Consider the following 11,037-nt stretch of genomic DNA (forward strand, 5'->3'; position numbering starts at 1 on the left):
AGTAAAGGGGATATTAGCAAAATCTCACCTGTAGTAAGTCAGTCTGGAGTCAGACACCTACAGTTTTTTTGAACAGCCTTCTACTTACAGTAGATTTTATGAACATATTGTGTAGTGTACATATATGAAGGAAGGTATTGGCAAAACCGCACCTGTAGTAAATCATAAGTATTACAAGCTTTATGGTTTAACAATGTACTTTTTCAATGGTGAAAGTCATTTTAATTAAAATACATTGGACGTTTTAACACAGTCGGTGGAATTGTCAGATGGTCCCTTACACCCTTACAAATCAAGTGCTGCGATAAGGCATCAAAGCTTTCTCCACTTTAAGTTTGCTGTTACAATACAAGTTTTGAATACAGTTTTGAAATATTTTGTCATGTCTATATAATTGTTAAAACTAATCGTGATAGTGATATCTTTGAGCTGTGGCAAATGAAAGCAAAACGGCGAATATCGAAACTAAAACTAACTAATCCGTGGTTGTTAACACGCAATCACAGTTACTGGGTTCTGATTTAGACAAGCAGCAGCGCTCTGGCTCTAGGCTAATCCAGCCATCCCGTCTCCTCCCCCGGCGGTAATGGTACGGACCAACTGCGAGCGCAAAACACACAAAAATGGAAAATCAGAATAAGTCGTCATGTTTTATGTTTGTTTTAAAAATCCTTATACAGATGCCACAACCTAAACTTGTAAAACAGAAAATTAAACAGAGAGACAATTATCCATTTTGAGATATTTGAAAAAACAAAACAAAAAATGAAAGTTTGAAGCCAAATTTTGTTTAATTTTGATAGTGCAAACTGAACAAAAAACTTCAAACCGTTACAGGGACCTTGGACTCATCCTTTGCTTATTTTTCCATTGTTACATTGTTTAATAAACACCTAGTTAAAAAACAAAAACATATATACACATATGCAACCTGCAACCTAGAAAAATTTTAGACATTTTAAAAAACATCTTAAAATAGCATTTTTAAGATTATGGCACGTCATCTATAAACCTAAAAGTTCCCTAACCAGAGGTCGAAGGTTTTTGTAGAGTCTCAATGCCTCTGTGGCTGCTGCACTTGGTTGTAGATTATTCTCCTCCATAACAAGAACACAGAGTTCATAGAGGTCACGATCACAGGGTATGTCTGATTTCCACAGGCAGACATTTTCATGGATAATCACATCCAATTTTTCAGCATCTGCAGGATTCAAGTAGTCTTTTGTTTGATAAAGTTCTGGTAAGTTGTACATGAGGAAGGGTTTTCCATGTTGTAAGTCACGACCATTGCTACGTCGGATTCGGTGGTTATTCCACATGTTTACAACAGTGTCCAGTTCCTCCTAAAAACAAAGCATATTCGGCATTAATAAAGGAGTATAAAGCAGTGAATTGAAAAGCAGTAAATTGGAATTGTGTACTGAAGTATAAGTAAAATGTTAATTGCAAATAACTATTAAAAGCATTATTATCTAACATATTAAAAAATGCAATAAAAAATTGAAAGAATAAACAAGTAAATAAAATAATTGTAAAATAATAAATAGTAGATAAAACTACTGGAAAACTATTTATGTACTTACAGCTATATATATATAAAAAAAAGGCAAAACAGCTATACTATGATACAGCCTGAGTGTTGTTTTCTTGAGTGTAAGTTGTTTGGGATATTTTTTGTAATATACATTTTTTTTGTAGGCTAATATACAACATTTCCCAGTATATTTATTTATGACATTGCTGCCACACATTTTTTTTTCACTCAATTCTGTCGTAATAACATGTTATGTCGTTTTATTAACATCTCTTCTCGTGGTTAAACGACATATTATGTAATAAAACAATACGTTTTCCCGTTATAATAGGCTACATGTCGGCTGAATGTTTACATTATGTGAGCAAAATGTCCGCGCTTCTGTCACCACAGTCCTGACAAACGAGGATCTGCATGCTGCTAAAGTTAAAGAAATACACTTTACGTGTATTTTAATATAATTATTTTAATTGTAGCGGCATGTTTATTACGATTAATAATAGGATTAATAATAATTCCAATCTGTCTACAATATAATAACTGCACTCAGATCCAGACTCATTTAAGTTGATCAGATGGTACTTTAGTCTGATTGTATATTAGCCTAATTATATATTATTTATTAGGCCTACATATTATTAAATGATATCTTTAGCTGAATCACACTGAGCGTGCATCGCGTTGTTCTTCTGGGTTGATTTCCAGGCTTTAGGAATAGGCTGTGCTGCGCCTGGGTGTAAGCACAATAGTAGGCTACAGATAATGAGCTCAGGGCTGGGTTCTCCGAAACCACCTTAACGCTACGTCGTTCTTAAGTTGTACATTATTGTAAACCATCAATTTTCAGTAAAAGGCAGTTCATCAATGAATTCAGTGATATCATCATCCAGTTCAGTTCAAATAGTATACGATATCGCTGGAAAGTGTCCCCAACTAAGCAAGCCAGAGGCGACAGCGGCAAGGAACCAAAACTCCACAGGTGACAGAAATGGAGAAAAAAACCTTGGGAGAAACCAGGCTCAGTCGGGGGACCAGTTCTCCTCTGGCCAGTGTATGGAAGTGTTTTCATTAATGAAGTTTCCATGGTTGTTAGCTTTTTTTTTAATTACTATCTCGAGGCACATCAGCGGGCGAACCATTTGACAGAAAAGGCTATGAGTCTATATTAAGAAAGATGAGTTTACAGAAACTTTATAGCTATGGCAGCGAGACAGTGAGTACTTGTTTTAAATCAAAGACGGCGCCGTGCGCGAAGAGTAATAGTGTGTAATGCATACGCCAAAGTCCAATTTTGCGTGCATATGATACGCCAATCCTTCCCATTAACTTCAATGGAGAGAGGATGCATACAAATACCACGCATCATCTTTTATATCATCTATATAAAAGATGATGCGTGGTATTTATACGCATCCTTTCTCCATTGAAGTTAATTGGAAGGATTGGCGTATCATATGCACGCAAAATTGGACTTTGGCTTATGCATTACACGCTATTGCAAAGTCGTGTTATTCGTACGCAAAATGATGAGAATAAGTTGAAACACATACACATGTATTTCTGCATGTACATATTTCAATGAGCCCCGATAAATGCAGTTTGTACTATTTATAAAACGCTTCTTTATAAAAACAAAAAACAAAACATTGTTTTCCCAATACTTTACCTATACCGCTGTGAAGGAAAGAGCGCACAATCGATCACCGAGGCATCGATATCAACCTATTCAGCACCTCCACCATGGACAGCACCTGCTAAGGTCGCACTTAAGAAGGTTTACCTTAAGCAATATCCTAAGGTATAGTTTGGAGAACACACATAGGAAAGGTATACCTGTAGTTAAGGTGTACCTTTTGAGTCTTCGTAGCACGCTAAGAGACAACGTTATCGGAGAACGCAGCCCAGACCTATTATCACAATGTGCGCCGCCGACATGAGAAGTGCAGTGTTGCGCTTTATATGACATGTAAATTTGCAAGAAATAGCCTATGCAACAGCCACACATTATTAAGAAACTTTATTGTGACTAATTTGCAGAGCGGTACATCAGATTAACTCATTCTGCAAGATGGGACAGACTGACAGGATAGTTTTAAAGTGGCTTTTCAGGGCCGCCCACGCACAAATAACAAAGCATAAGCTCATCATCTAATTGTTTTTGTTATTTATATTTTATTTCTTTCTATTCGTATTTCGATTTGCTGTTAAATCAAATTTAAGTCATTAAAATACAGAAATTTTCCAAGCCCATGAGTCAAAATCGGTAGAAATCGCGGACCGGGGGCAGAGTAAACATGACAAAAACACGCCACTCAGTATTTGGGATAAATGTTATGGAAATAAGATAATTTAATAGCAGGCTAAACAACATGCAGTTACCTGAATTATGGAGAGAAAGCAGAACTGTATAAGACCTTTGTCGGTTGCATCGCCTGTGAAATCACCAGTTGATTGCAGGTCTTTGAACATATCCATCCAGTAATCTGCATTTTGTCGTCTGTAAATACCCCACCAACTTTCTATTCTCTGGTTTGCTTGGCTTGTTCCTTGAAAGACACATGGTGAATGCAGAGTTCCCGCCGAGTCTTCACGAAGAAACTCTTGTAACCTGTTCACATGGACATTTTCGGTACCAAAATCGGATCGGATTATTTGAGGGCAACCCCTTCTTTCAGCAACAGCGCGGAAATAATACCCAGCAATTACTCTGGGATTGTTATTTGTGAAGTAGGCTTGCATCCAGATGATGTGGCGTGAAAAACCATCAATGCAGCCGTTAACTGCTATGCCATACGGCTTTAGTTTGTCGTAAGAGTCCATGTGCCATAGATAGTTAGGGCCTGGCACTCTATAATGTCTCCTCCGCAACCTTCTCCCTCTTCTTTCCTCCACACCTAATGGATCCAGACTTATCTGTACCTCTCTAACTATTGATCTGGTCAGCCGCAAACCATTTAAACGGCATCTTTCATGCATCATTCGGTAGCCATGCAGACGTCCCGGTCCATCAATTTGACTGGCAATGAAATTGACCACACGTTCAGGGTCGCTATAGTGTCTTCGACGATAAAGTTGAAGACCCGACAGCCGCCTCCTTAAGTGTCGAACACTAATGTGAAAGTTGTCAATTACCGATAGACACAGAGCTATTTCAGGTTGAGTGAGTCCTTGATCAAAGTAAAAGCGAATACGATCATCCATTATGCTGTGATGATGCTGCGCATCTGTTCTTATGCCGAATAGCCTATTAAGTCGTGATAACGAGAAAACAACTTTTGTTTTCTCGAAATCACGAGAAAATTAATTCGTGATAACGAGAAAACAACTTTTGTTATGTCGTGATAACGAGAAAAATAAGTCATGATCACGACAAAACAACTTTTGTTATGTCGTGATAACGAGAAAAATAAGTCATGATCACGACAAAACAACTTTTGTTATGTCGTGATAACGAGAAAAATAACTCGTGATAACGAGAAAACAACTCTGTTATGTCGTGATAACGAGAAAAATAACTCGTGATCACGACAAAACGAGAAGAAAAAAAATAACAATGCATGGCCTCTTAGGACTTCCGTACTTGACAGATAACTGAAACAAAATGAAGTCAAAGCACTAAAATTTCTGACCATATATTTTTTTAAATGAACTAGAACTAAAACTAAAGTATGGATATATCAAATATTAAAAGCATTTTTGTTAGACAAAGCTAAAATAACTGAATTAAAATCAGAAATGTTGGCTTGACAGATAACTGAAACAAAGCACAAAATAAATCAAAATTAAAACTAACCTCAAACTGAAATATTGATAAATCAAAATTAAACTAACAGCAAAAAATAATAAGAATGACAAATGCACCTAAAATTAAAGAAAAGGTGGATATTTTTTCAGATTTTTTTGTATTTTCCCATATATATTCTAAAACAAGGTTGTTGCTGTAAAAACTACAAAAATGAAATGATTTCCACAATGATGCCTCTTTTACATCGTCTTATTATCTTTTGGGAGAAGCCTGTGTCATTTCCAGAAAAAAAAAAAAAAAAAAAAAAAAACTTGCTGGTTGAATAAAAGTAACGTTAAATCAGAATTTGCCAGGGAGTATGAATAATTTCGGGCTTGACTGTATATATTCTAAACAAGATTATTGTTGTAATACTACAAACATTAAAACCATTTTTGTAAAACAAAGCTAAGATAATATATACATATTAAATAAAAAAACTAAATTAAAATCATAAATACTGGCTTGACAGAACTGAAACAAAATTAAGTTAAAACACTAAGGCCTGGTTTCACAGACAGGGCTTAGACTAAGCCAGGATTAAGTCTTAGTTCAATTAAGACATTTAAGTAATTTTTATAAATGTGAGTTAGAATAAAACATTATTGGTGTGCATCTCGAGACAAAACAAAGGCACTGATATATTTTAGGATCAGTCAGTGCAAGTTTCTTTCAGTTGAAACGGCTCAGACTTGCAGTTCAGTCTGGGACTAGGCTTAAGCTTTGTCTGTGAAACCAGGGGTAAAATTACTGAACTGAAACTGAACTAAATCTGAAATATAGATAAATTCAACTTGAACCAACAACAAAAGTCTAAAAATGTACCTAAAATTATTACTAAAAACAAAATAAATGCTTGAATAAAATTCACAATATGGCTTAAAAAAATTAAAACAGTGTATAAATAATACTAAAAAAAAAGCTGACTCCAAAATTCTCCAAAAAATATTTTACTATAGAAACTGTCCAAACAAATGTCCAAAAATGTCCCAAAAATCACCATAGTAAATACAAAACCTGAAAAAAAAATATTACACTAGATTTACAGAAGCTACATATACAGAAAAAAATAATTAAATTAATAGAATAAAATAAAATAATGAAACAACACAGTGTCCAAAATTTTTGATAGTTTTGGGTAGTGGTAGTACTTTGATATAAATAGGTGTTTTATGCATTTTAGTCTTGTATTTGCTAAGACACACCAGTTTTATTGTTTACTGCAAATTGTTATTCTTCTCATTATTTCTCTATAGCAGCTAATGAACTGAAAGTCTCGCCCATAGGCTTATTTCCGCATTGAATAAAAAGGTGGATTTTTTTCAGAAATCTTGTATTTTTCTATATATAATACATATGCTGTATGCTTATTTTTTATCTTAACAATTGAACCTCAACATCAAACAAAAGCAGACATGAGCAAAAACAGCACATTAATGTGGTTCCTAATGACTCCAATTTTGAATCTTTGATCTTCTCAGTGATCTTTGCCTAAACCAAAACCAATCAAACATGCGTGTACCTTTACTAAGGAGTGTGTGGTGGTTTTGACATGTGTGCCAACACCCATCGAGATCTGGTTCAAACCTGTTTGAGTTAGCTGGTCTCTGAGGAAAGAAGGACTTCCCATTGTGATGTTTATAGTTAATTAGCAGTGTTGCTTCATGAGTCACACTAAACACGAAGACACCTTCATTCAGTCTCAGTGGAATGGAGAACATTTATTGAAGATGCTGCCAGCGAGATATATAACATATAAAGTGCTAAACTCATTAGGATCTTTAAAGTGTCACCAAAGTATAGTGAAAAAAACATTGGTGTGGAAGCAATTTTCACTCAGAAATTGCTTTTGAATTTCACAACAGAAAAAGCAAGTAACAGATTTAGCTCATTTCAGAATTTCTGATGTAAAACACAGTTGAGGTCAAAAGTAGAATCTGTAAACTGATAATTGTTTTAGCAAAATAAGAGGGATCATACAAAATGCATGTTATTTTTTACTTAGTACTGATCTGAAGAAGATATTTCACATAAAATAAGTTTACGTATAGTCCACAAGAGAAAATAATAATTGACTTTATAAAAATGACCCTGTTCAAAAGTTTACATACGCTAGACTCTTAAAGGGATAGTTCACCCAAAAATGATAATTTGTGTAGCGCTCTGGCGTAGAATACGCAAACGCCGGAAGCTATCTGTCTCATGTATACGACACTCATTGTTTCCACAGTGCACAGAGATTGTGGGTATAGCGGCTATTCAAAATGGTAATTACTTGCGCTTATCCTGATTGTTCAAACCGATTTAAAGCTAAAAGATTACGTTTACTTGCGCAAACTCATCCGGGACTTTTCACTGATTTCCTCTTACGGCGTTTGTGTATTCTACGCCAGAGCGCTACACATGTCACGAGCCGGATGATAAACTCGTGCTCAGGAGAGATGGTCGTGGCTGTGTATCAAAGGTAAAAAATGATATAAATACTGTTCAGTTTCTCACAAAAACTGATCGTTTCGTGTCTAAGGACATCAATGTATCGTCAGGAGTCGCAGGGTGTAATTTGGATTTGTCTGTGCATGTTTTTGTTTACTTTTAAAGGTTTGGTGCCCATCCACATCCATTATTTGGCTGGCAGACTGCACCGGTTTTCGTTAAAAATCTTCGTTTGTGTTCTGCTGAGGAAACAAAGTCAACTACATCTTGGATGCCCTGGGGGTAAGCAGATAAACATCAAATTTTCATTTTTGGGTGAACTATCCCTTTAATACCAAGATCCTGAATGATCCACAGCTGTGTTTTTTGTTTAGTGATAGTCCCTTGTTTGTCCTGAACAGTTCAACTGAACTAAAACTGAAACTGAAATATAGGTAAATCAAACCTAAACCAACAGGTTTAGCAGAATAAGAATGACAAAAGCACATAAAAATGACTAAAAATGTAACTAAACTTAAAGAAAAAGGTGGATACTTTTTCAGATTTATTGTGTTTTCCCATATATATTCTAAACAAGGTTATTGTTGTAAAAACTACAAATATTAAAAGCATTTTTGTTAAACAAAGCTAAAATAATATGTAAATATTAAATAAAAAAATTCATTCAAATTATAAATGTTGGCTTGACACATAACCGAAACAAGATGAAGTTAAAGCACTAAATTACTAATCGTAAATAAATAAATAAGAATAAGAAAGACAAAAGCACATAAATATTACTAAAATTGTAACTAAACGTTTTTCAGATTTATTGTTTTTTCCTATATATGTATTCCAAACAAGGTTATTGTTGTAAAACTACAAATATTAAAGTCATTTTTGTTACATGTAGCTAAATATATATATATATATATTCAATAAAAAACTAAACAAAAAGATGTTGGCTTGACAGACAGCTGAAACAAAATAAAATAGATAAAAATTTAAACTAAAACTGAAATATAGATCAAAATGAAACCAACAGCAAAAAATAAGAAGAATGACAAAAGCACATAAAAATGACTAGAAATGTACCTAAACTTAAAGAAAACGGTGGATATTTTTTCAGGTTGTATTGTCACAAAAGTATAGTGAAAAAACATTAGTGCAGAAGCAATTTTCACTGAAAGAAATTGCTTTTAAATTCACAATTACAAAGAAAAAGCAAGTAACACATTTATTTAATTTCAGAATTTGTGATAATTGTTTTAGCAATTTAATACATTTTTATTTAGTACTGACCTGAATTGGATATTTCACATAAAATATAGTCCACAAAAGAAAGCAATAGTTGAATTTGTAAAAATGACCCTGTTCAAAAGTTTACATACACTTGATTCTTAATACTGTGTTGTTCCCTGAATGATCCACTGCATTTTTGTGTATTTGAACCTTTACAGCAATGACTGTCTGATTTTGAGATCCATCTTTTCACACTGAGGACAACTGAGGGACTCATATGCAACTATTACAGAAGGTTCAAACTCTCACTGATGCTCCAGAAGGAAAAAACATGCATTAAGAGCTGGGGGTGAAAACTTTTGAACAGAATGGAGATGTGTAGCTACATTTTCTTATTTTGCCTAAACATCATTTTTTTTTTTTTTTATTTAGTACTGGCCTTCAGAAGCTACAGGAGATAGTTACGTGTTTCCCAAAAGACAAAACAGGTTACATTTACCCTGATCTTCAAATTCCAAAAGTTTTCCAAAAGTCCTAATGCATGTTTTTTTCCTTCTGGAGTTCTGGAATTTGAAGATCAGGGTAAATTGAACTTGTTTTGTCTTCTGGGGAACATGTAAGTAGCTTCTGTAGCCTCTGAAGGTCAGTACTAAATGAAAAAAATATGATGTTTAGGCAAAATAAGAAAAATGTAGGCTACACATCTTCATTCTGTTCAAAAGTTTTCACCCCCGGCTCTTAATGCATGGTTTCTCCTTCTGGAGCATCAGTGAGTGTTTGAACCTTCTGTAATAGTTGCATATGAGTCCCTCAGTTGTCCTCAGTGTGAAAAGATGGATGTCAAAATCAGACAGTCATTGTTGGAAAGGGTTCAAATACACAAAAATGCTGAAAAACTAAAGAACTTGTGGGACCTGAAGGATTTTTCTGAAGAACAGCAGACAGTTTAACTGTTCAGGATAAACAAGAAAGTCATGAACAACTATCACTAAACAAAAAACACAGCTGTTGATCATTCAGGTAACAACACAGTATTAAGAATCAAGCATACAGTATGTAAACTTTTGAACAGGGTCATTTTTATAAATTGTGGACTATATGTTAACATCTTATGTGAAATATCGTATTCAGGTCAGTACTAAATAAAAAATAACAAGCATTTTGTATGATCCCTCTTATTTTGCTAAAATGATTAACATTTTGTAGATTCCGCAAGGTGTATGTAAACTTTTTATGTTTTATTTACAACTTTTGAAAAAAATGTTACAGTGTAAAGAATTTATTTCATATGTTTTTTAAAAACTTTTAAAGAAATAGCAAGTAACACATTAAATTAAACATTTCTTTAAATAGAAAGCATAAAAGACTAAAATAGCATGTTCTTGTCAAACACACTTTAATAATCTTGTTTATGATTACATATAATTTCCAAAAGTCATTTATGACATATGCACAAATTATTTGTGTATGATTATATGTCATTGTGCTATACACTTATTTATTATCATAATAATTTAACCTACTGTGCACTTTATATTACCATCAAATTAAGACTCAATCTGGTCAAATGCAAAATAAATGACTGAATAAGCATTAAAATTTTTGAAAAAAGAAACGAATCTAGCACTTTATGCATTAGAGAACTGCATCATACTGGTAAATATAAATTATGAATAACATATTAAGTGTAAGTGCTGTCTATTATTTTTCCTCCTGCTTTTGTAAGCTGTAATTCTAGATCTAAAAACGCTGGAAATGGTTGTTCTTCCACCCACCCGCGGTTCATCCGCTGCAGCGCTGCACATCCTTTACCCGCGCGATCCACCTGCCTCTGCGTCACTGCTGCCATAGCAACGGATGATGCTGCTTCTATTCTCTGATGCAGACGTCTACAGACGTCATCACATCCATTCAGATCTCCCCTCGCTCACTCTCTCTTTCACAGACTCACGGCCTGCAGTGATATTTATAGAAACGCTACGGCTTGCCAAAGCAGCTAATTCAATTCATAAATTCAATTTAGCTTCAAAGCATCATCACATCTCTCAAGATTAGGATTTCTGAG

This window comes from Garra rufa, chromosome 10 (genome assembly GCF_049309525.1).
Source record: "Garra rufa chromosome 10, GarRuf1.0, whole genome shotgun sequence".
Lineage (NCBI taxonomy): Eukaryota > Metazoa > Chordata > Actinopteri > Cypriniformes > Cyprinidae > Garra > Garra rufa.